This window comes from Lutra lutra, chromosome 17 (assembly GCF_902655055.1).
Source record: "Lutra lutra chromosome 17, mLutLut1.2, whole genome shotgun sequence".
Lineage (NCBI taxonomy): Eukaryota > Metazoa > Chordata > Mammalia > Carnivora > Mustelidae > Lutra > Lutra lutra.
Window position 1 is genome coordinate 11,264,025 of NC_062294.1, and position 25,307 is coordinate 11,289,331.

General features: G+C 40.5%; 1 long non-coding RNA gene across 1 annotated transcript in view; it reads right to left on the reverse strand.

Annotated features, from left to right (window-relative positions):
* LOC125089850 (uncharacterized) overlaps window positions 1-24,232 on the reverse strand; it is a 35,483-nt gene extending 11,251 nt beyond the window's left edge. Inside the window, exons 1-2 of the long non-coding RNA XR_007124077.1 lie at window positions 24,144-24,232; window positions 561-674 (exon numbers count right to left, since the gene is read on the reverse strand). This is a non-coding gene — a long non-coding RNA (uncharacterized LOC125089850). The remainder of the gene's footprint in view (window positions 1-560; window positions 675-24,143) is intronic.
* Window positions 24,233-25,307: the final 1,075 nt, after the last annotated feature.

Genomic DNA, 25,307 nt, shown 5'->3' on the forward strand with positions numbered 1-25,307 from the left:
TAATTTTTGCTCTTGTTGCTTGTACTTTTGATGTCATAGCCCAAAAAACCACTGCCAAGACCAATGTCAATGGGCTTTTTTCCTGTTTTCATCTAGGAGTTTTATGCTTTTATGTCTTCCATTTGAGTCCTTAGTCCATTTTGAGTTAATTTTTATAAGTGGTGTAAGATGGAGGACAAGGGTCCAGTTTCGTTCCTTCACATCTAAATATCCGATTTCCCCAACACCATTTATTGAAGAGATTGTCCTTTCTCTATTGAGTATCCTTGGCTCCCTTGTCAAATACAAGTTGACTGTGTATGTGTGTGCTTGTTTCTGGGCTCTCAATTCTGTATCATTTGTCACACCTGAGGCATAGGCTGGCATGACTCCTGCAGAGTCCCTTGGCAGATGTTGCTGGCGGCAGGATCGAGGCCCCACAGAACACTGTTTCTGGGTCTGTCGCTGGGACCACAGCTGGCAATTCAAAAGCCCAAGCATGGGCCTGCCTTCTCAAAACAGCCCTCTTGGGTCTTGGCATTTTACTTGGGTCTTACTGTTGGCACTTTACAGTCTCCTACCTGGATCCCAAAGTTCCCATAAAGGCACTTCTGTCCAAGATGGCTGCCAAATGGTTGTTGCTGAGCAGGCATGTGGTGGGACCTCCTAGTCTGCCATCTTGCTGGTGTCACTCCCTGTGAAAATATTATTTGTTAGAAATTTGATTTCTTCTTTTAAAATTATTTTGTGTGTGTTTGCCTTGCTGCCTCATTTAACATCTTTCCATATTCTACCCAAAGAAATCTCTCCAGGACATATTGATAAGAGAATCTATCAAAATTAAAAGGGGATTTCTGCTCAGGTCATGACCTCAGGGTTGTGAGATCGAGCCCTGCATCAGGTTCCATACGAGGTGTGGAGCCTGCTTAAGATTCTCTCCGTCCCTCTCCCTCTGCCTTTACCCAAAAAATTAAAACAAGCATTCTTTATTAGTGAAACCAAGAACATGTTCTTTTTCTACAACTTCTAAAACAACTTAAACTTGTACGTACCAGGAAACAGAAACCTCTGCAGACCAGCATCATCTAAAGCAAATCCTAAAAGATGAGAGTAGGGCACCATATGGGTAATGAACCATGCAGCACTGGCTTTGAGAGGCACCCAGTTTGAAAAGAGCATTGTCAGGCTGACGGAAGCATTTGTCTCAGTAAATATTCTTCTTCATCCCTAAAGCACTCAACCATGAGAAGGTGAGCACAGACAGCAGTCTAAAAGTCTCTAATGAATACTTGTAACACACAAGCCAAAAAATTCTTAATCTGTCTAACCTTTGTGAAAAATAGCAAGAGAAGAGGTGGGGTTAAAAATGAGGTAAAGGCGTCCACTCCCAACTACAAGGGGCCAGGCTGTAGGAAAATGAACCTCTCAGCAAGGAAATTTTTTTTTTAATTTTATTTATTTATTTGTCAGAGAGAGAGAGGGAGAGACAGCAAGCACAGGCAGACAGAATGGCAGGCAGAGGCAGAGGGAGAAGCAGGCTCCCCGATGAGCAAGGAGCCCGATGTGGGACTCGATCCCAGGACGCTGGGATCATGACCTGAGCCAAAGGCAGCTGCTTAACCAACTGAGCCACCCAGGCGTCCCAGCAAGGAAATTTTTAAAAGATGAATAAAATACAGAAAACATCAGGTCAAAGGTATTGGAGAGTTACCAAATCAGCCAAGATTCAAGGAGCCAAGTTGATGGAAAGACCAGAAAAGTTAACTAAGCATTCTGGGTCCCCTTCCCTTTAAGCACTTGAGGATTCATACCCAGGGCAAAGGATTTTTAAAAATCCAAAATAGGGGTGCCTGAGTGGCTCAGCCAGTTAAGCAGCCAGCTCTTGATTTCAGCTCAGGTCATGATCTCAGGGTCATTAGAAGGAACCCCCCACCAGGCTCTGTGCTCAGCCCAGTGTGTGCTTGAGATTCCCTCTCCCTCCTCCTGCTGTCTTTCTCTCTGTCTAAATAATTAAATAAAATCTTTTTTTAAAATCCGAATTAAAGAGGGAATGTGCCCCAATTTATTTCATGAGGCTGACCCCAATTTCATATTAAAATCTGAAAAGGAGGGGCACCTGGGTGGCTCAGTGGGCTAAAGCCTCTGCCTTTGGCTCAGGTCATGATCCCAGGATCCTGGGATCGAAGCCCACATCCGGCTCTCTGCTCAGCAGGGAGCCTGCTTCCCCTGCCCCCTGCCTGCCTCTCTGCCTACTTGTTATCTCTGTCAAATAAATAAGATAAATAAAATCTTTTAAAAAAATAAAAATAATTTAAAAAATAAAATCTGAAAAGACATTGCAAGAAAAGTTAATTAGAGATGAACATAGTTGTAAAATTGATTTCAATATACTAATGAACATGGTTATAAAGTTGATTTCAATGTAATTCATAGATATATTTAAAAAATAATACATCCGAATCCATTTGCATTTATTTCAGAAATGCAATGCTGTTCCCATATTAGGAACACTTAAAAGAAAAAAAAATAGAAAGAAAAAGAAGAAAGAAAAACCAAACAATTCACCACTCTAGAAGAAGAAAGGGAAAGAAAAAAAAAATCTTTTCAGTAGGTGCCAGAAAAACACTTTAAAAAATTCATTATAAAAACATAAGCAAAAATAATAATAATAATAAGCAAAGTTGGGGCGCCTAGGTGGCTCAGTTGATTAAACAACTGCCTTCGGCTCAGGTCATGATCCTGGAGTCCCCAGATCGAGTCCCACATCAGGCTCCTTGCTCAGCGGGGAGTCTGCTTCTCCCTCTGACCCCTCCCCTCTCATTCTCTCTCTCTCTCTCTCAAATATATAAATAAAATCTTTAAAAAAAATAAGCAAAGTAGACATAGAAGAATCTGACATTAGTTTGATATTGAGGGACTACAAAATGCTTCATGATAAAATGGTATACATTTTTGGTAAAATACAGAAGCCTTACTGCCTAAGATCAGGACCATGGCAGAGTACCATCTATCTTCACGTCTATCCAACACCGCATTTTAGATCTTTGGCTGTGCACCTATGTAAGTAAAAGAACTACGAAAGCATACAGAATGCAAAAGGAAATATACCTGTGATTAGTCACTGATAACATGGTTATTTATGTCACATATCCAAAAATATTCCACAGGAAAACTATTAAAATGAATCAAGGAAAATAGCTCAATAAAATCAGGGTGGAAAATTTTCATTATTATCTACCAAAAAGAAGTAGAAAACTAGCTTTTTAAATGATCCTTATAAAAACATAAAGAAGGGGCGTTTGGGTGGCTCAGTCGTTAAGCATCTGCCTTCAGCTCAGTTCCTGGGATCGAGCCCCGCGGCAGACTCCCTGCTCAGGGCAGGGCCTGTTTCTCCCTCTCCCACTCTCCCTGCCCGTGTTCCCTCTCTCACTGTGTCTCTCTCTGTCAAATAAATAACTAAAATCTTTAAAAATAATAATAATAATAATAATAACAAAAACATAAAAAAGCATAAAGAATCCTTAGGCATTATCCTCACAGAATATGTACAATCCTTTGTCACAGAAAACTAAAGACAATATTAAGAGAAAACAGAAAAGATCTAAATAGAGGACAAATGTCTATGAATTGCAAGACACAACATTGTAGAGATAACTCCTTCTAAACTGATATATACATTCAATACAACCCAAATTGAAAGCCCAGATCTATTTTTATCGTGTGGAAATTGAAAAACTGCTATTAAAATGTATATGTAAATTTAAAGGGTTACAACCTAAGACAGTTCTGAATTCCGAGTAAACAGAATAGAGTTCAAAAGCACAGCTACACAAATATCCCCATGCACATTTTTACAAAGGGGACACTCAGGGGCACCTCAGTGGTTCATTCCATTAAACATCTGACTCTTGATTTTGGCTCAGGGCTTGATATCAGGGTCATGAGTTCAGGCCCCGCCCCCGAAGGGTACTTAAAAATAATAATATAAATACATAAACAAATAAATAAAAATAAAAGGGGAGGGCGCCTGGGTGGCTCAGTGGGTTGGGCCGCTGCCTTCGGCTCGGGTCGTGGTCTCGGGGTCCTGGGATCGAGTCCCGCGTCGGGCTCTCTGCTCGGCGGGGAGCCTGCTTCCCTCTCTCTCTCTCTCTCTCTCTGCCTGCCTCTCCGTCTACTTGTGATCTCTCTCTGTCAAATAAATAAATAAAATCTTTAAAAAAAAAAAAAGGGGACACTCCAGTGAAGTGTCAAAAAGAATGTTCCTTCCAGTAAAATCTCAACGTGGAAAAAAGTCATTCTTGACTCTTCCTCATACAATACACAAAAGCATTCTAGACTTTTTGAAGATATAAAGAGTAAAGGCAAAATAATAAATTCTTACAATAAAACAAAGGAGAAAATATTAATGAGCTCAGGGCAGCAAAGAGAATGAGAGAAGACAGTCCCAAAAACAAATGCCACAAATTACTCTTATCTACAATGTTTAAATGTGAGTGTGTGTATAGACAGACTATACAAAAAGACAGACAATGCTATAGAAAAAAATGAACATACATTTGAAACACTCCCCAAAAAAGATGTCCAAATGGCAAATAAACAAACAAGTAGGTTCAAACCTCATCAGTTATCAAGAACATATAAATGAAAATTAAAACTACAATGATACACCAATGTACATAGACCGGAATGTCTAAAAATAAACAATATGAAAAACAGAGACGTCCCTAAAGTGTTGGCAAGGCTCTGAACACTTGGAAATTCCATGCGCACTGCCAATGGGAGTGTTAATTGGCACAACCACTCCGCAAAACTTTTTGACACTATTAATAAGTTAAAACTGTTTTGTGTGTACTGTAGGACTAAACAATGAGTAAATATATAGATATGTGAGTCATGTTTTTCCCGACAGAAGAAGCGAGAGACAAACAATGAATGAGGGAAGCCAAAGGGCTGGAATTAGAAGAGGAAAATACGGTTTCCGTAGTTTCTACAAAGGGGCCCACAGCAAATGACACCCCAGGAGAACTCGACTCCAGGCCATGACTTCTAAATGTCATTCCCCTATCAAAGGAAAGAGGGCTCGCTGGGGCGACCCTGGGGTAGCCACCAGATGAGTCTGGAACATTTCCAAGCAAGCATTATGAATGGATGCTAAAGTTAAACTGGGGAAAAGCTTTAAAGAAAAGAAGGCTATTTACATAGGCTTTGAGTATCTTCCCATAACTTTTTGCAAATTACAAAATAAAATAAACTCATAATGGTGAAGAGAGATAACAACCTAGCCAATAATTTCAAATTCACAGAAAGAGACAAAACATCAACAGAAAGAGTCATATGTGCTCCCGGACACAATTGATTAAGAAAGACGTATCAACGCACGTGTCCAAAATGCATAACCATGATTCACTGATGAGGAAACATCAAACCAACCCGAACAAAATGTCTGCCCCATGTTTTTTCACGGAAGGTCAGAGAAGGCTAAGGAACTCTTCTTTTTTATATACAAATTTTAAATTTTATTTATTTTAGAGAGAGAGCAGGCCATGTGCGTGAGTGGGGAGAGAGGACGCAGGAGGTGGGGGTAGAGAGGAAGGGAGGGAGAGGGAAAGGGAGAGAATCTCAAGCAGACTCTGTGCTGAGTGCAGTTAGCGCTCAATGCTACAACCCACAGACCAGAGATCATGACCTGAGTGGAAACCAAGAGTCAGACACTTAACCGACTGAGCCACCCAGGTACCCCGGAACTCCTCTAGATTCAAGGAGATTAGACACATAAGAACAAGATGCAGTGTGGGTCCTTAATACAGTTAGGGAGGATATTATTGAAGCAATTGATGTACTTGGAATATGACCTATAGAATAAGCAACAGTATTATTTGATGTTAAATTCCCTGAATTCGATGACTCTATGGTTGTTATGCAAGTAAATATTCATATTATAATATTATATTATAATTCATAATTCATATATTTCATTATATTTAAAGACTTTATTTATTTATTTGACAGACAGAGACCACAAGTAGGCAGAGAGGCAGGCAGAGAGAGAAGGAAGCAGGCTCCCCGTTGAGCAGAGAGTCCGATGTGGGGCCTGATCCCAGGACCCTGGGATCATGACCTGAGTCAAAGGCAGAGGCTTAACCCACTGAGCCACCCAGGTGCCCACCTTATTTGTTTTTCTGACTTTCTTTAATGCCTTTTATTAAATTTTCATTCACATCTATTCTCCCTTGACACCATGTTAATTTATTAGCCATTTCTGATGTATCTTATTTCTGACGTATCTTATTTCAATTTCTATCCTGAATTCAGCCAACTCTGGTAATATTTCTTCCTGGTTTTTCTCCATCTTTGTTCTTGGTTTTTGAATATCTGATTTTAGGGATTTTTCCCTTTCAATTCTTCGTATGTTATTTTTGAGTGTTATGTACAGCTTTATTCTGCTTTGCTGGGAATTTTTGTCCACTGAAATGGGTTGATTCTCAATTTCTGTTTTCTTCTGTTATTGACTTTGAATGAAGTTGGTCTCATTTTTCCCTTTGGAGAAGCATTTTATATGAAAAGTTCCTATAAGAGTCCCTCCACTGTCAGTAGAATAAGTTATACTTTCACTAAAGATCGATCTGGTTTTGGAGGTCATGAGCGTATCTTTTGAGCTTGGGTAAATTTCCCCACATACCCATACATCCCACTTATCTGCAGTATACTGTGAGGAAGTCAAGTTACTTTTCTTAACCATAGTAATTTTTAAAATATGTATTAAAGAATTGACATGAAAAGAATGCAAAATAAAATATAGACCTTAAACACTAGAAAATACAAAATAGAAGGCAAGCTATTCCATATGGCACTTACACCACATGTCATTCCTTTATTGTTGTCAGATCACAGTCTCAAGTGAATTCCTGAGACTAAGCACATGGTACCTTCATTTTTCTAAGTAATTACATGACTTCATATTGTCTCTACTCTACAAGACATTTTGCTTATTTGATTAAAGAATTGATGGTTAAAAATCACTTCTTCAGAATCATCACAGCACGGCTCATTCTGTACCATGTTATTTCTGTGGTTGAGATTTGTGATACCATTGTAATTCCCTCCCCTCCTTGAAGTGATCATTTTTCCCCTTCCCAAGAAACTTCTGTGTGGGCTTTTATTTAATTTGCCAAGTGTTGAAAAATGAAGGTTTCCTTCTCTTCATTTTGTTCGGAACTTGCTACAGATAGACAATCTGAAGACCCAGGTCCTTTTGCAAGTCTTAGTGAGGACATTGCATGATCACTCTAGTACCTTCTCCTCCACATTTCCTGGAACAACCATTACCTGTGCACTGGAATTCCTAGAATAAACCAATGTGATCACATTCTAAGAGAAAAGAAGCTGACTTTATTCTCAAAAACATATTTAGAAATGGTTTATAGTAGACTCAATAGAACAAAAATAATTATAGAAGTAGTAAAGATTAAATTTTATGTGAGAGGACTTCAGTGAGTGACAGGGCTTAACGTGCCAAATTTCAAAAATAGAGTAAAACTGAAGATCCAGCTGAAAAGAAGGTCGTATTGAGAACAGTCACCTCTCGGAGTGTTCAGTGGCTCAGGTTATGATTTTGGGACCTGGGATCGGGTCCTGGGATGGAGCCGTGTCCGGCTCCCTGCTCAGCAGGGGTCTACTTCTCCCTCTGCCCCTCCCTCCACTCCAGTGCATTCTCTCTCTCTCCCCTGACCCTCATCAAATAAATAATAAGATCTTTAAAAACAGAGAGAGAGAGAATAGTACCCAAATGCAAAGATACAATAGAGGCCATTTTTAATCTCCAATCCTCCCTGTTTTCAATGTATGTTTAACAATAACCCAAGGTCTGTAACATTTATCAGTTAATATGATTCACAACCTATGATAATCCACGTTTCCAAATCAAAATGGTCTTTATTAGTTGGGCTCCCATTTACATAATTTTTCCTTCCCCTGGGATGCTGGCAGTGTGAACAATTATCACAACTATAAAAGAATATTTATTTCTCTTACCAGAAAGCCTTTAATTTACATGAGTAAGTCAATTTTTTTTAAGATTTCATTTATTTATTTGACAGACAGAGATCACAAATAGGCAGAGAGGCAGACAGAGAGAAAGGAGGAAGCAGGCTCCCTGCTGAGCAGAGAGCCCCACGTGGGGCTCGATCCCAGGACCCTGGGATCATGACCTGAGCCGAAGGCAGAGGCTTTAACCCACTGAGCCACCCAGGCGCCCCGTATAAGTCAATCTTATAAAGAACCTTCACGGGAAAATACAAAGTCTGGACCCTGGCACAGTATCTGACAAAGGGGGCCCAGCCAATGTAAAGAACTAATGGGTTAAGAAAGAAGCTTCACTTCCCTGCTTAAAACTCTGCAATGGCTTCTCATCTCATTGCAAATAAAACCAAAGTCCTTACAATGGCCTACAACGTTCTACGTGATCTGGCCCGCTCCCTCTGTCCCATTTCTCAGTATGACCACTTCATTTGTACAATCCGTGGTACTCATACTGACCTCCCTGCCATTTCTAGAACATTCTAGGTACACTTAGGATGTTACCTTTGTTCTTCCCTGCATTTTCTTCCCCCCGACACCTGCATAGTTTTTTCCTCCCTTCTGTGAGTCTTTACTCAGCTTCTCAGTGAAAACTTCCTTCACTGACCTCTCTGTATTTTCAACCTTCCCTGCACACATCCTTCCCTGCTTTATTCTTCTCTTTTGCCTTTATCATCATTTAATGCATTATAATTTTCTTTTTTAACCTGTTTATTATTTGTATCCCATTGACAGATCAGACTTGGGTACTGGTAGAATATGAACTCCTAGAAAGCAATAATCTTAGCCTGTGCTCCTCACTCGGATCCCAGGACAGTGCTCAGCGCATAATTGCTAAATGAGGGAAAGAATTCATAAGCAAAGAATAAATGAAGGAATGAATGGCAACTCAAAAGCTGAGCCTGAAGAGTTAGTGAGAGGCCAGATGACCCAGGGCTCATAAGTCAGGTTATGGGATTTCGATCTCATCCTAAACGCAATGGCAAGTCATCAAAGGTTTTGAGTGGGGAATGATACGATCTAATTTACATAATAAGTTTATAATTTATAACAAGAGTGATAACTGGAGGAAGCAGAAAGGAAGCAGTAACCCAAGGTTGTTGGTGGCTCCAGTCACCAGTCGGGACAGTGGTTCAGAAGCTAGAACAAGATGGGATATTGTCACACTGGTGTGGTGCCATGAATGACAGCAGGAGAGATTGCTTGAGAGATGAGAAAGATGTTATCCCTGAAGATAGAGAAAATATACACTAAAGAAGTCTCATTGCATTTAACGACATGGAAGTCCCCGCTAACCTCAGCGGAGGGGGAGAAGCCATAAGGCTACTCACAGAAGACAGGGTCTCAGGAAACCAGCCTGACAAAATCCATGGAAAATCGGTAGTGTGGATAACTTGACTTTGAGAAGAGATGGCAATGGTTTATAAATCAAAGATATATTGATCTCATGTGGAAGGTGAGGGAAAACAGCTGGCACACCGAAGCCTAGTCCCTCCCTATGCCATCTTACAAACAACCCTCGGTCCAATTCCACTCTTAATTCTCAGCAAAATGCCCTTGAGAAACGGGAAGTAGGTTAACCTTCGCTAAGTAACTCATTCTACTGTTTAACCCCAGCTTTACAAACTAATGCCCTTAAATCCTAGTTAATTCCTCCATACCGCAGACTATTTTAGGACCATAATCTCTTCTCACTGCATGATCAAACCAACCATCTCTTCAAATACTGTCAACTTTTACTCTGCCTTTTCCGTACATTGAATATAAAACTTGAAATAAGAGGCTGAAAGGGTAATTGTATGTGATTATATTTCTCTGTCACTAATTTCAAAAGTCCACATAAACCATAATTCGCTATGTCTTTGCAAATGTTATCTTGTATTACTTATAACCTTTTTTTTTTTCTTTTTTAGAGAGAGGGAGAGAGGTTTGGGGGGAGGACAGAGGGACAAGGTGAGAGACAATCTTAAGCAGGTTCCACACCCAGCACAGAGCCCCATAGCGGCCTCGATCTCACTCCCCTGAGGTCATGACCTGAGCCAAAATCCAGAGTTAAAAACGTTTAACCGACTGAGCCACCCAGGCACCCCATTGCTTACAATCTCTTAATTGTTGTGTTGTTCAAATATTCTGAATCTGCCTACTTACTCCATTTGAAACTTGGTCCCACTTACACTTTCTTATAACCTCCAATCATCTCCTTGAGTTTTGATGTTACTTAAGTTACACTTTTTCAAAAAGTGAAAGAATGTCTACAATAAGTTAGGAAAGATGTCCTCTGATGTTCCTGACCGGGATGCTCTTGTATTTTTATTTTCCTCACCCACATTTCATACTGTCTTTGTAACTTCCAAACTTTGCCCTGTTAAGAAGCTCTACACAAATTAATCTGCTTCCCAGCTAGAAGGCTCAATCACGTGAAAGGAAGAGATTTTCAATACCTATAATACTTACACTGTTAGAATCAAAAAAGAATGACACGTGTCTCCTATCCGATTCCTTCTTGTGCCTGCCACAGACGAGGTACTTCATAAACATATGCCAAACAAGTAAGTGAATGAATGAGAGCATTTCACATTTGGGCAGAACGTGTGACGGTCTAAATATTCTGATACTGGGGGCGCTTAGGTGGCTCAGTCAGTTAAGCGTCTGCCTTCTGCTCCTATCATGATCCCAGGGTCCTGGAATCCAGCCTCACATGGGGCTCCCGGCTTAATGGGGGGAGCCTGCTGCTCTCTCTCCCAGTCCCCCACTCTTGTTCTATCTCTCTCTTAAGTAAATAAATAAAATCTAAATAAATAAATAAATAAACATTCTGATATTGAAGAGGAAAGGAAATTACTATATGTGTTTAGAGGTGTGTGATTTGTTCATGTCAACCCTATCCTACAGAAATTTCCAAGACGATAGCAGTGTTCTACATTGTGTGGTTCAGTATGGTTTCCAGCAGCCACATGCAGCTACTGAGCCTTTGAAATGTGGCTTGTGCATCTAAGGAGCTGAACTTTTTTTTTTTTTTAATTTAATTTTAACTAACTTAAATTTAAATAGCCATATACAGCTATGAGAGAAGACAGTGCAGGGGCTCTGCGTGGCTCAGTCAGGTAAGAGTCTGACTCTTGGTTTTGTCTCAGGTCATGAGATTGAGCCCTGAGTGGGGCTGAGCGTGAAGATTCCTTATCCCTCTCCCTCTGCTCCTTCCCACCTCTCTCTCTCTCTCATAACAAATAAAATCTTTTAGAAAAAAAGATGAAAAAGAGGACAGTACAGTTTTAAATGAATCTATACATGTTTGGTCCAGAAAAAATATTCCTGTCCCTTTAAAAACTAAAATAATTTCCTGAGAGCCCTCAAACAATGTTAAAAAGAAACTAATTCAAATCGCAGTTTGGAATGTTTATGCCAGTTTTAAACATCAGTGCCAAAGAGTCAAGTTAGCTGGAGAAACACAGCCTGGGATGGTACGTCACTCATAAGTGCCAGGGAAAGACCACCCCACACTCCTCTGCCTCGGTTCATAATCTGCTTCAGAATTTACCGAGTTCACAAAATATGTCTGTGATCCCTGGAGCTAAATTTTTTCGATCTCTGTGTAACCATCTCCTCGTGTGCCGGGCACAGAGTAGACATGTTAATGTCCAGTGAATGCATACACAACAAGGCGTATATGCTGCTTTTTTCATTTAGGTACAAGTCAGTCTATGCAGCATAATAGTCGAATATCACACATGCATAGACACATCCATAATTAGGGTTACACGCATGCAGGTTTAACGTAGGCAACACAGGTTTAAACCAGCGGTCCCAATGTCCCCATCTGGTTGTGAGCGTCTTGGAGTCTCAAAAGTATCACTGTTCAGACTCGACCAAATCCCTACTCTTCACCAACAATCCCGAGCGGGATTTGTTTGGATGGCTACATTTTGGAATAATCAACGTATGATGATGCTGATGATGATTAAATTCTCCTTCTTGGCCTGATCATTGCAAATGTCTGTTACAGGTATTTGATTAACTACAGTATGTTCTTACTAAGTAAAAAAATAATAACATTGAAATAAAAAAGCCACTTGGTTTCCATAAAAAACTAAAGATCTTGGCTTAAGTCATAATTAAAAAGGAATTATGTACAAAATTAAGACTGAATGATGAAATTAAACCCTTGCTGCTGTCCCCCAAGTATTACAAGGAACACGGAAGCGAGTTGAAAACCCACTTCAAAACCAGGGAGCGTGTGCTCACACTCGAGGATGCCCCCACTGCTGGCCCCGCCCATGTTACTGCGGATTACACCCGAACTAGAATTCCCGTGTTGAACATTGTTTAAGCTAATTTGAAATGTAATTACATAATCACATCAATATAGTCAAAGAAATGTGGTTTTTACAGACAAGGTATAATCATTTTCTAATTACCAATTAAGAACTCTCCACGGTTTATTAGAAAATAAAAGCTTGGAATAGCTTGGTGAATTACAGTACGTGAATTAACCCAACTGCCCTCTGGAGCGCCTCAGGTGACAGAAAGACAAATAATTTACTATGAAACCCTAGCTCTAATTTGTATCTTGAAACCAAAATTCACGCTCCCACGTCCTGCACCTTCTCTAGTTTCTGCAATCTTTCTACCAGTTTCTGTAATCCAAGTTCCAGGGGAGGATGATACTGATTCCAGGCTCTGAGCAGTGGCTTTGCTATAAGTGCCAGGGAAAGACCAATCTTTGCAAATACAAATGACTCGAACAGGGTCCCTTCCTACAATGAGGCTTAAAGTAGCTTCAGAGTTGCTGAGCAGCCAGTCTCAGTGCCTGTATTAATATAGTATGTGGCCACTGCATGAGCTGCCAGAACATCCCGTTTCCAGCCCCACTCTCCTTCTGACCACTGAACCCCAGGGTCCTTATCTACAAAATCAGAATTAGCCCCACATCTACCAACTTAGAAGGGCAAACAAATGAAATACAGCAGGTGGAAATGCTCTCTGAGTCTCACTATGCACGTGAAATTAAATATTTGAGGGTATTCTTGGAGTCGAATTATCTTATAGTGACAGAAGTCCTTTCTCTAGGAATTGGAACGCTCAGCGGACTGATAAACATCCTTTGAGAGCATGGTGGGCCCGTGTCCTTGGCCTGAAAAGCTCTGTAAGAGAACTTTGCCTTCAGAGTTTCCAGCCCACACTTCTTAACCTGCCACCTCTAAGAGTTTCAAAATCTGCCCTAAAAAATATTGCTGGAAAGACCAGCTCTGTGTTTTCTCCCAAATTGGATCTTTATTCCCTATGCACCTCAAGAGTGCAGGACATGTCACTCTACCTCTGAAAATATTTTGACCAAGATCCCTCGCTTCCATTACATATCAAAACTGGCTCAAAATTCCCATGAAAAAAAGAAAAGAAAAGAAAAACACCCTCTATTGTATTGTGATATGGGCCCTGCGTGACCAGGAAAAGCTTTGCTGGTTACTCTTTTCCCCCAGGATAGCATTTGTGCCTGTCCCCAAGCTCCCAGGTCACATTCAGAATCAGGAAATGCTTCTCTCACAAATTTAAGGGGGAAAAAGGCAAAGGTCACAACCTCACCGTTCTCTCCTCCCATAAGTTGTGGTTCATCTAAACCCTGTGCTTCCACATATCTCTGATATCTTCAAAATATTTTTTTATTAGGATTGGGTTGGAGGGCATAAGCATACTCCCTGCGGTGTCCCATTACATCGGTCCTGGGAGCAGAAGTCAGGTCATCCTCCTTTAATTCTGGTCTGATATATTTTGCCCATATTCTTTAAGTAAGTTTAAAATGAAACCTTGTTTTTATTTAAGCTTGGGAGTCCAATTTTCTAATAAATGGCATATTTGACCTTGAATTCTAACTGGTGTTCTTGCAGAAAATTTTATTATTTCAATATATTCTCTACTCCAGAGAAATTGATACCAGAAGTGCTTGGCTTTGTTCTTATCCCATAGAGAATGGCCACTCGTGGGATCAGCTAAAAAGTTCCTTTTGACATTGCCTTAGAGAAAATATTAATCATTGAATTCTCTTAAGATTATATGATACCTATTCCATAGAAATGAAAATAAAACTGGACATGTTATTTATTATGCATTATTAAATATTGTGTGGTAATTCCCTCCATGTATCTAATAAAGAAATACAAGTACAGAGAGGTAAAGTAAATTGCCGAAGAGTACAGCATTACCTGTTAGAAACATTAAAAAAATAAAATTAGCCCAGATTTCAAGGATTATCTTTGTTAGAGTTCTGGCTCCTACCTCTGTTTGATTCAATCAGTGCCCCCCTGTATTTATGGTTCAATCCTTCTAGTGTGGATAAGAGACGGGTTATGGTCCAACCCCTTCAAATTGTTAATTCCAGAGTATGATTGTTAATTGTTAATTGTTAATTAATTCAAATTGTTAATTCCAAAGTATGATCAGCAAAAGAAAGGGGTCAGAGAGAAGTGCAGGCTTGAACTCTATAACAAGTCAGTCTGTCTCCTGGTAAGATCCCGAAACAGCAAGAACACCATTCAAGGTGCTGAAGTATTTGCCACCAGTTGAGAACAATTAAAAACTGACTAATTCATAAAGAGTGACTTATAAAAAGAATCCCTCCTCTTTCATGTTGGGAGTATATTTGAAGAATCCACAAATGAATCACTGTCAGATGCCCCATGGGCAGGTACACAAAAGGAACCTCCAACAGTCACAGACACACAGGTAACTAAGGCCACTACTTGAACTGCCTCAAGTGCTGTGCTTAGTACAGCTATTTATTTAATGAGATAAAATAAATTTCGGGTCATGATAAAAAAAAATAATACTCTTCATTTTGTATTATCTAGGAAATTGCTTGTGGAAATTGCACAGAAGGAAACCAGATAACACAGGTTTTAATTCCAGCTTTGTCAATAGCTGACTGTGTGAATGTTAGCAAGTCTGGAATTTTTTTTTTTTTTAAAGATTTTATTCATTTATTTGACAGAGAGATAGTGCAAGTAAGCAGCAGGCAGAGGGAGAGAGAGAAGTAGGCTCTCCACCAAGCAGGGAGCCCGATGTGGGGATCGATCCCAGGACCCTGGAATCATGACCCAAGCCAAAGGCAGCCGCTCAACCAACTGAGCCACCCAGGCGCCCCTGGAATTTTTTTTTAAAGTCTGTATTTACTTGTCCATAAAGGAGGGATAATGTACACATTCCTTATTTACCTCATGAGATGCAAATGAGCACAAATCTGAAACAATCTGTGAACTACATATCGCTACACACAAAGAACATGTTAACCTGTGAGAAGTTATTTTCGTAGAACTGTAGACCTGTCCAAAACAAAGCCACTTTTTTTTTTTTACCTTTTTAAATTAACATATAATGTATTATTTCTTTCAGTGGTACAGGTATGTGATTCATCAGTCTTATATAATACCCAGTACTCATTACAACACATACCCTCCTCAATGTCCATCATCCAGTAACCCCATCTCCCCACCCCCCTTCCCTCCAGCAACTCTCAGTTTGTTTCCTGAGATTGAGAGTCTCTTGTGGTTTTGAAGGAGAGGAGATGCAACATGGGGGGTTAAGGGGGTAGGAGAAGAATAATTGTAACAAGATGGGATTGGGAGGGAGACAAACCATAAGTGACTCTTAAATCTCACAAAACAAACTGAGGGTTGATGGGGGGAGGGGTGTTGGGAGAAGGGGGGTGGGGTTATGGATATTGGGGAGGGTATGTGCTATGGTGAGTGCTGTGAAGTGTGTAAACCTGGCGATTCACAGACCTGTACCCCTGGGGATAAAAAATATATGTTTATAAAAAATAAAATTTAAAAAAAAAAAGAGTCTCTTGTGGTTTGTCTCTCTCCCTGTTTTTGTCTTGTTTCCTCTTTTCCTCTCTTCCTCTATGATCCTTTGCCTTATTTCTTAAGTTCCACATATCAGTGAGATCATACAATAATTGTCTTTCTCTGATTGACTTATTTTGTTTAGCATAATACCCTCTAGTTCCATCCACATCATTGCAAATGGCAAGATTTCATTTTTGATGGCTGCATAATATTCCATTGGGTGTGTATATATACCACATCTTCTTTATTTGTTCATCTATCGATGGACATCTGGGCTCTTTCCACAGTTTAGTTATTGGGGACATTGTTACTATAAACACTGGGGTGCAGGTGTCCCTTTGGATCACTATATTTGTATCTTTGGGGTAAATACCTAGTAGTACAATTGGTCAGTCATAGAGTAGCTCTATTTTCAACTTTTTGAGGAACCTCCTTACTGTCTTCCAAAGCACCTGCACAGCTTGCATTCCCACCAACAGTGTAGGAGGGTCCCCCTTTCTCCACATCCTCACCAACATGTGTCATTTCCCAACTTGTTAATTTTAGCCATTCTGACTGACTGGTGTGAGGTGGTGTCTCACTGTGGTTTTGATTTGTATTTCCCTGATGCCGAGTGATGTTGGGCACTTTTCTATGTGTCTGTTGGCCAGACAAAGCCACTTTTATTTGTGCTGATTTTTCCTTATCTACTACAAATATATGAGTAGAAATAAAATCCAATAGGAGACACACAGATTTTCTTTAGCGGGGTTGGTCACTCCTGCCAGTTCCTCTTTACCTAACGGAGTAGAGAGAATTTCCTTGACCAACACCTGGATTTACTAATGGCAAAATAACTCATTCTCAGGTAACGCTAGATCAACTGTGTATAAATACGTTCACTTCAAGAGTGATATGGCTGCTTTATGGTGTCATCAATTCTACCTAAAGTACTTAGAGAAACGCATGTTAGTCTTTGTCAGAATAACAATACCAACAACAAACAAATGGCAGTATTGAAAAGGTAAGAGAGGTGAGGGGACCGGCAGCTAAAAATAGGGGCTGTTTCAGTGCAAGCTTGTAAAAACATAAAATAGAACAACAAACGTGAGGCCTTGGGAAAAAAACATGGCATCAGTAACAGACCAGGGGTTTAGGTGACAACCGGTATGGTTTTATTTCTAGGTTCTGCTAACAACTGGCATAAATTACTTCAGGACAGAGTTCAAATCATAAAGCCAAATGAAGTACACTTTTCCCTCTAAGAGGATTATTGAAGTTTGACTGAAAAACCTTGCCTGTTCATATCACACTAGCTATTATGTCTTTAGAGTACCAGGTCCAGGAATGAAGTAAAACAGTTTCTACAGAAAAATTAGTTTGATATTATGCAAGAAGATAAAAAGTAAATTCATGTGGCTTTACACTGATTTATGTACTGAGTCAGGCTTTGCTACTAAATCCTATTCCTCTACTTTAAGGCTTAGAAACTGGAACTGGCCATCTGGTTTTGCTTTGGGAGTGGTGTGTGCAACTTCCTACTGGAAGAACTTAGTTGCCTGTTTTCATCTTTCCAACGAGGCCTTCACTGCCCTGGGTGTGTCTGAAGGTCCCAGGCAGAGCCAGGACATGGAGAAGTGACCTAGGAGTGGAATCCCAAACAGGCAGTGGGCTTTCTATGAGTGAAAAATAAATTCTTGCTCTTTAGGCCATTGGAATTTGGGGATTGCCTAGCATTTGATTCATTCTCATGCTAAAAACCTTAAAATATAAATCTTAGCATAGCATTGGCTTAAAGAAGCAGTAAGGAAAATCACATTACAAGCTGGAGAGATAGATAGCGAGCCACATTATGAAGGAGCACAGTATTTGGGAAGCAGTCATGTCTGAAAACCTTAGAGAGTGTCCATGTGCCTAATCATATGGTGCTTGTATGGGAAATAATTAGACAACAGAAGGTTAATAGCATGAGCTGCTTGTTATTGAATATATTTGACAAAGCGTTTCAAGAGAGATTAGCTGAGAAAAGAATTTCCACTTGTAAGCAGGAATAAAAAGGCACAGAGAGAGTCCAAAAACTCTAGGATTTGCAAAGTCAGAACAGACAATAGCACTCCATTCCCAGCTGGTGAAAGGTTACAGGTTTTGTCCTCATTCCTCTCTAAAAGCATCTTCTCCCATGTTGGTGTAACAGCCATTTTCATGTGGTCAGTCATTCCCTCAAAACATTTCCTTCATTTGGCTTTTGGGTTATCCCACTTTCTGTGTTTCCTTCTTCCTCACTGATCACTCATCTAAATTTCCTTTATGGTTCTTTCCTACCTCCCTGACCTCTGAACACTGTGGGGCCACTAGACTTTGCCCAAGGACATCTCTGTCTGTATGAATGCTCACCCTTGGAGCTTTCTTGTTGTTGTCTGTTTTGACTTTGCAAATCCTAGAATTGGAGCTTTCCAATACTCCATGTATATGACAATTCCCAACGTCAGCCCCAAATTCTAGCTGTCTACTTGACATTTCCTCTAGGATTGCAAATAGCCATCACAGACTTTCTGTGTCCAAAACTGAATGCATATCTCCCCAAAACAAACACCTGATCTTCCAAACCTGATGTTCCAATAAGCTTCTCATTTTAGTAAATGGAAATCCCATCCCTCTGGTTTCAATGCTATAAACTTGCCCCAAGAGAACCTGCAGGAACAGACAGTAGCCTGTTTGGTCTTTGATTTCTTTATAAACCCAGTATGGAGGCTGGAATGAATAACAACGAAAAATAACCTAATTTTCATCCCAGGACTAAAGAATAAGGGATCTATTTTTATATTCCAGCATTGGCTTTAGAATTCAACACAAAGATAGCCATTTGCACCCTTACACAAATACCACTCTTTGGATCACCTTAAATATGTCACAGCGCCTGCATCTGGCTGAACAAATCAGCTACTAATGACCCTGTTCTTTCTACCGTATGTTCTCCTGACACCAGGAAAATTATTCTTCCTACTATTTTAAGATTCCCAGCACTCATGTTTTAAGATGTTTTTGCAAATTGCCCCTGTACTAGTTTTAAGATTAGATTTCTATTTCAGAATTCAATTGCAGTTTAAGGAAAACTAAATCCTCTTACAAATCATGTGTCAACAGCCTGAATACCATCATGGCTGAATGTAACCAACTTAGAAAGATAAGTGAGTATACGCTCCTAGAACCTAGTAACACAGCTAACGGCACCCCAGTGATACGATCTGATAGACAGGTACTTAACATTACTTGGAAGATCTCGATCTGAAATCTTTTTCTTTAAGATTATTTATTTATTTATTTATTTGACAGAGATAGGTCACAAGTAGGCAGAGAGGCAGGCAGAGAGAGAGGAGGAAGCAGGCTCCCCGCTTGAGCAGAGAGCCCCATGCGGGGCTTGATCCTAGGACCCTGAGATCAGGACCAGAGCTGAAGGCAGAGGTTTGACCCACTGAGCCACCCAGGCATCCTTCAACCTGAAATCTTATCTCTTTTGCTAATGGACTCCCTCACAATAAAATAGCAAACAGAATTTGGGACTCAATGAGACACTTTAGTCACCCCTTCTCTTGCTATTCATAATAGATTTTCTTCCATGCTCCCAGCTCAGTATATGCTTTACTTTTATGTACTTGGATATCAGTAAGCCAAACTCAAGTGCATTTTTCATCAGCTGGGACACTACCTGCAGATTCCCAGACTTCATTTAGAGTCAGCCACCCAAGCAGACCAAGCCAGAGTCCACCCAGTTATGTCAGCCATCCTGTGTGTAAATCCCCCTCTATACACTGTTTGCCATGAACACTGCTGTGCTGGAATCAGTGACCTAGAAATGCACATCCACTGCAAGCAAGTTGAAATAAACAAACCTCACTTGCACCCTGTCATTTCGGCAGTCTGTGCCCAATATACACAGTGCCTCAAAAGAAAATGCAACGTGAATATCCATTTGTCCCAATTCTGGGCTCCATTAGGGTAATTATAAATCAGTGCCCCTGGTGTGAATGGAATACATGACACTCAGAATGATGCTCATTTGGGGGGACCATTAAATTCATTTGGAACCACCCCATCCACATAAAGGAAACATCCTTCCTTTCATTAGTCTGGGAAAACGACCCATCAAACTCTCTCTCAGTTGAACCAGTGGAAACATTATACTCTAATCCACTGTCTTGATGTTTCCACCTTTAAAGCTCTAACATTTTCCCATTAGGAGCACTCAAGCACTGCTGACATCCACATCCTAGCGTGTCCCTTTGTCCCATCAGGGTCATGGCAGCTAACCTTTTAAACAATCCATATAGAGCTCTGGCAAGCTCGCAGAACCAACCAATGCAGCTGGTAAACAGGAATTGAGAAGTTCATTTTCTGCGAGCCAGTGAAATCCATTTGGTGCTTTATTTCCTTTTCCCTGTCTTCAATCAAACACAAACTAGTTTGTTGCATTTCTCTGGCCACTAGAAGAAAGCTAAGGTATAAGTTACTACATTACTACCTGCCTACCACCTGTGGGCTTTTTCCGTGGACCCATGAATGAGTAAATGAGCAAAAAAACTGTGTGCCTTTGTTGACTTCTAGAATGTTCTATTCGTGTTTTCTTCAGGAATACTCTGCTTTCCTCACTGGTTGTGTGTGAGTGTGACTGTGTGCATATAAACAGTGTGTATTGAAATTATTTCGTATTTTCACCTCCTACTACAGTTTGGTTCTCATCTGCAAGACGGCCTGCATCTTATCACGAGTGACAGCTTGCCATCCTCCTAGCTGACTCCTTCTACCATCTCTGCTCAGCTTCTTCACAGTTTCCAACAGCAGAGGACATCCCAGCCTGTACGACCAGAGAGTCAAAGTATGGCACAAGCTTAGTCAACAACGGGGATGAGAACATTGACAAGAGGGAAAGATGGTTGTGAAGCTGCTTGTGATATGTAGCCATCACTACACTAATATTTTTCCACTGCTATAGCCTTTTTGTCCCTAAATTATTTTTGTGGGTATCAATTAATTAATGTTCACAGTGCACTGAGTCATATCACGTGATTTCATTTGTGCCATCTCAACGATTGTCAGATGAACCAAATACTGGAGTTTCACTGGCCATATCTCTGAAGTAATGTGGACCACATCTCAGTTTCCCATTTCTGGAATTTTTTCCCTATTAATAAAAAACACTGCATCACAAGAGAGGAGTGGGGAGAGGGGACACACTTCCATTCTGCATGGGTCGAAACAGGAGTCAAAGTCCTTTAAAGCAGTCAGAAAAGATGAATTGTTTTGTCAACCAGGTATGAAAATCTTGAAACATTTTTTCCTCAAACAAACGGGAAAGACTCTTTTTCTTAAGATATAAGGAAAGGAATATAAAGTGAATTGTTGATTTTACTACATGGATAACTGTGCCATAAGAACACTTATACATAAACTCCCAAATGTCTTGCCCCCCCCCCCATGCAAAAGCCCTATTTAATTAAGGTTGCTGTCTTTGGTTTTGTTTTGGTTTTTTTTTTAAGAAATAGAAACATGAACCCAACAAATAAATAGCCACATTTGGATGACTTGAATGTGTTCGGAATGTTGAGAATCTATTTACATTTTAATAAGATATTTCCTCAGTGCAGGTCTTAGATAAATCTCCATAGAGATGAGGCTAGGACACAGAATTAAGAAGAAAGAGGCGCCCTTGACAATTTGGAGAAAAGGAAAGATAAGCAGAGTGGTGTTTAATAGAAACAGATGTGGATGTAATCCCTTTAGGAAGAAAAAATCGGTACAAATATAACATAAGAGGAGGAGAAATGGCTTTAGACACATATAATGGAAAAACCTGGGGAGCTTTGAGAACTCAAGCTAAGAATGAGTTCATGACTCAGACTCTCTTCTAATTCACAGCCCAACAACTGGTGCGTTATGCGGGTAACGTGAAGAAAGACTTGGTGTTCAGTGCAATATGTTACTTATAAGAAAGATTAACAGGAGTTTCTGGAAGTGGCATGAAGGGCTGAAGGAAGGATCTGTCAGCCTAAAAATGTATAAATTATATTTATATAGTCACAGATACATAGGTTGGTTGGCCCATCTCCAACGGATGACCAGTGACATTAGTTCCTAGTTTCCCAGCAGGAAAGATTTGAGCTAACTTTAAGGAAAACCTATTGACTAAAGGTTGAGCATTAAAATACATTAATGGAAGTCAGAGAATTCTATTAACCCCATTTAAAAAAAAAATGACCATCTATTTAGTTTGCAATGCTTTGCCTAGCTTGCAGGAATATAAAATTGACCTTGACCGAGTTACAGTCCCACCAGCAGCTGATAAATGGTTAATTATTAAAGGATCAGGAGAATCTGGGGGGGAAGCCGGGGAGATGAACACGTGTCCCAATATGCCCTAAGCCAAAACAGCCCCCTCACTCTTCAAGGGTATTCTCTCTCCCTCCGAGAAAATATTTCCCCTCCTTGTGCTTTCTGTTTTCCTCAATTTTAAGGACTTGAGACTGTGTGACTCCGCCCCTTTGCTCTTTAAAGAAAAAGAGATCAGCAGAGAGCTGCCAAGGAAAACCTTTACCTGGGGGGGACTGAGAGGCACAGGTATGCAAATCTTCTCTCCTAAAGGCAAAGAATAAAAAGTAACCATTCTGACTCCTCTAAATCTTGACCCTTGAGCCCCGTGTCTCAGGCAAGAACTTGAACAGAACTCTCAATATAGCTCTCAAAGCTGAACCACGTCATTGATGGTTACAACAAAATAATTGTGAACAGCATCACAGTAAATCAACTAATCGCAGTGACTCAACGAATCCAAGCTTGTGATTGCTTTAAATAAATCTCTTCAAGGTGAAATAAATTTCTCCACCAAGAAATTTATTCTACACGGTTGTGGCTAGAATGTAGTACAAAAGCAAGATCCCTCGGCTAAGTGAGGTTGCGGGGAGAACAGCACAGCGGCCTGGTGTGGGATATAACCTCCGTCTGAATCCAGCAGCAAGCCACGCTTTCTGCCTCTTAATATGGGCACAGTGAGAAAAGATTATTTGGAGGAAAAAGACAACTGCCAGACTACACAAACTAAAATGTTCCCTCAACTAACCAGGAAACGGTCAGCATTTTGCAACACGTATCATAGAGGAATAAAGATTCTAGCACACAATTTAAAAAAAATTTCATCAAGCTTAACTTCAAGCATACACAGATTCAGAGTAAATTCTCTACACATGGTCATTATTACTAAGATTAATATTATAAAAAGGTTCAGAAGCCCTAAAGAAATGATTTCAACATCATCATAACATCTCTCATGTAAAACTTCGCTCAAGCTTTTGAAAATAGGGAGTGGATGTTATTATCTATTATAAAGTGAGATACGGGTATCGGTGATGGACAAAACTAGGCCAAGAGCACTTTTTCCAGAATCTGTATTAACAGAGGTTATCCCTCCCATATAATTTTTTTCTGAAGTATCCTGAGTTCTTCATATTTCCATGGTAGTTCATTTAATTAATGGTATGGTATTATCTGCTGGGCCTAACATTTTGCTAATTATCATGAGCAGTAGTCAGGAAAGCAAATGGTTTTGTTTTGTTTTTTTAATATTTTATTTATTTATTTATTTGTCAGAGAGAGAGAGAGAGAACACATGCACACAAGCAGGCAGAGTGGCAGGCAGAGGCAGAGAGAGAAGCAGGCTCCCTACTAAGCAAGGAGCCTGATGCAGGATTCGATCCCAAGACCCTGGGATCATGAGCTAAAGGCAGCAGCTTAACCGACTGAGCCACCCAGGCGTCCCAGCAAATGGCTTCTAAGCTAAAAGTCTACCTATAAGAGCCTAGATGAGGACACACAGACACACACACACACAGACAGACACACACACGGCTGTGTGTAGGTATGTGTAGTAGTGCTGATGTGTTGTGGTTGGTTTTGCCTAGAGGGATGGGCACAGAAATGGAAAGGCTTCCTTTCTTATTTTATTTTATTTTATTTTATTTTATTTTATTTTTTCAGTGTTCCAAGATTCATCGTTTATTAATTAAAGTACTTTGTGGGGGCACCTGGGTGGCTCAGTGGGTTAGAGTCTCTGTTTTTGGCTCAGGTCATGATCCCAGGGTCCTGGGATAGAGCCCCACATCGGGCTCTCTGCTCAGCGGGGAGCCTGCTTCCCTCTCTCTCTCTCTGCCTGCCTCTCTGCCTACTTGTGATCTCTGTCAAATAAATAAGAAAAATCTTAAAAAAAAATAAAAAATAAAGTACCTTGTGAAACAAAAGGGAAGGCATGTGGTGATGGTAAAGAGAAAGATCAGAGACTTCTGTGACTTCCGGGGCTGGAAGCAGGAGCCGCTGCCCTGGGGAAGGAAGTAACAAGGTCAGCTTTGGACAACCTCAGTTAGTGACAGAACCCCAGTTCTACCCAGAGGTGTGACACTGCCATTCTCTGCTCCCCAGAGAGCTCGAGCTCTGGGCAGAGGTACCTGCAAATAGAGGAGTGCCTGAAACCATGACCGCGTCAGCCCAAGGGGGTTATTATCTCACAAAATGAGACATCGTGGCATCATCATTGCTGCCACGTAAAGAGATCCTGCTTTATGTTTACACGTCCAGGAAAATCTAAAAATTTAACACTTGACTGCACATGTGCTCTATATGCACCTTCGATGAGCCTGTTCCAGAAACTCTCATTTCCATTCACACCTCTTTTCCATTCCTTCCTCTCCGCTTCCAATAACAATCTCATTCTGAAGCTCATCCCAGAACAAGAGCGGCGCCCAGCAGACGTGCCTGATTTGTATTCTCCGCAGAGCTGGTGGGAAAGTGGCCACAATGATTGAAACTTATTAAATACCTGTTGTGGTCTTTAGAAATCACCAGGGAAAATATCACACATAAAACTATTACCAAATATTTCAATTCAGTAGTTACAAGTACAGGCTTCCCATCAAAATGTATTTTTTCTTCCTAGAAGGATACTTAAGCCGGGATTCCTAATTCATATTCATCCTTCCTTAAAAACAAGTTGATCTCGACAAGCAGTGCTGCTCAGGTGGGAAAGGACATTTGATAAGGGCTAGCTCCTGCCTGTCCTTGTCGCCTCCCTTCCCTCCCCCCCCCCCACCAGGGGAGGACTGAGTGAGCACCAAGTTGCCAAACAACTCTCAAAAGGCTTTTGAATCTTATCAATTAAAATAATTAATTAAATTACTCTGAAGGGCACTTGGACGACATGGGCAGATCCTGTCCAACCGAGGCAGGGGCAATGCTCACAAACACCAGCAGGACCCAGCATGAAGACCAATCGCAGAAGGGGCTCAGTAGACAGTGTTTCCCCAGGCAAGATTTCCTGACATTTGCAACAACACAGAGAAATTGAGGGCATCATGCTAAGTGAGATAAGTCAGATAGAGAAAGGCAAATACTATA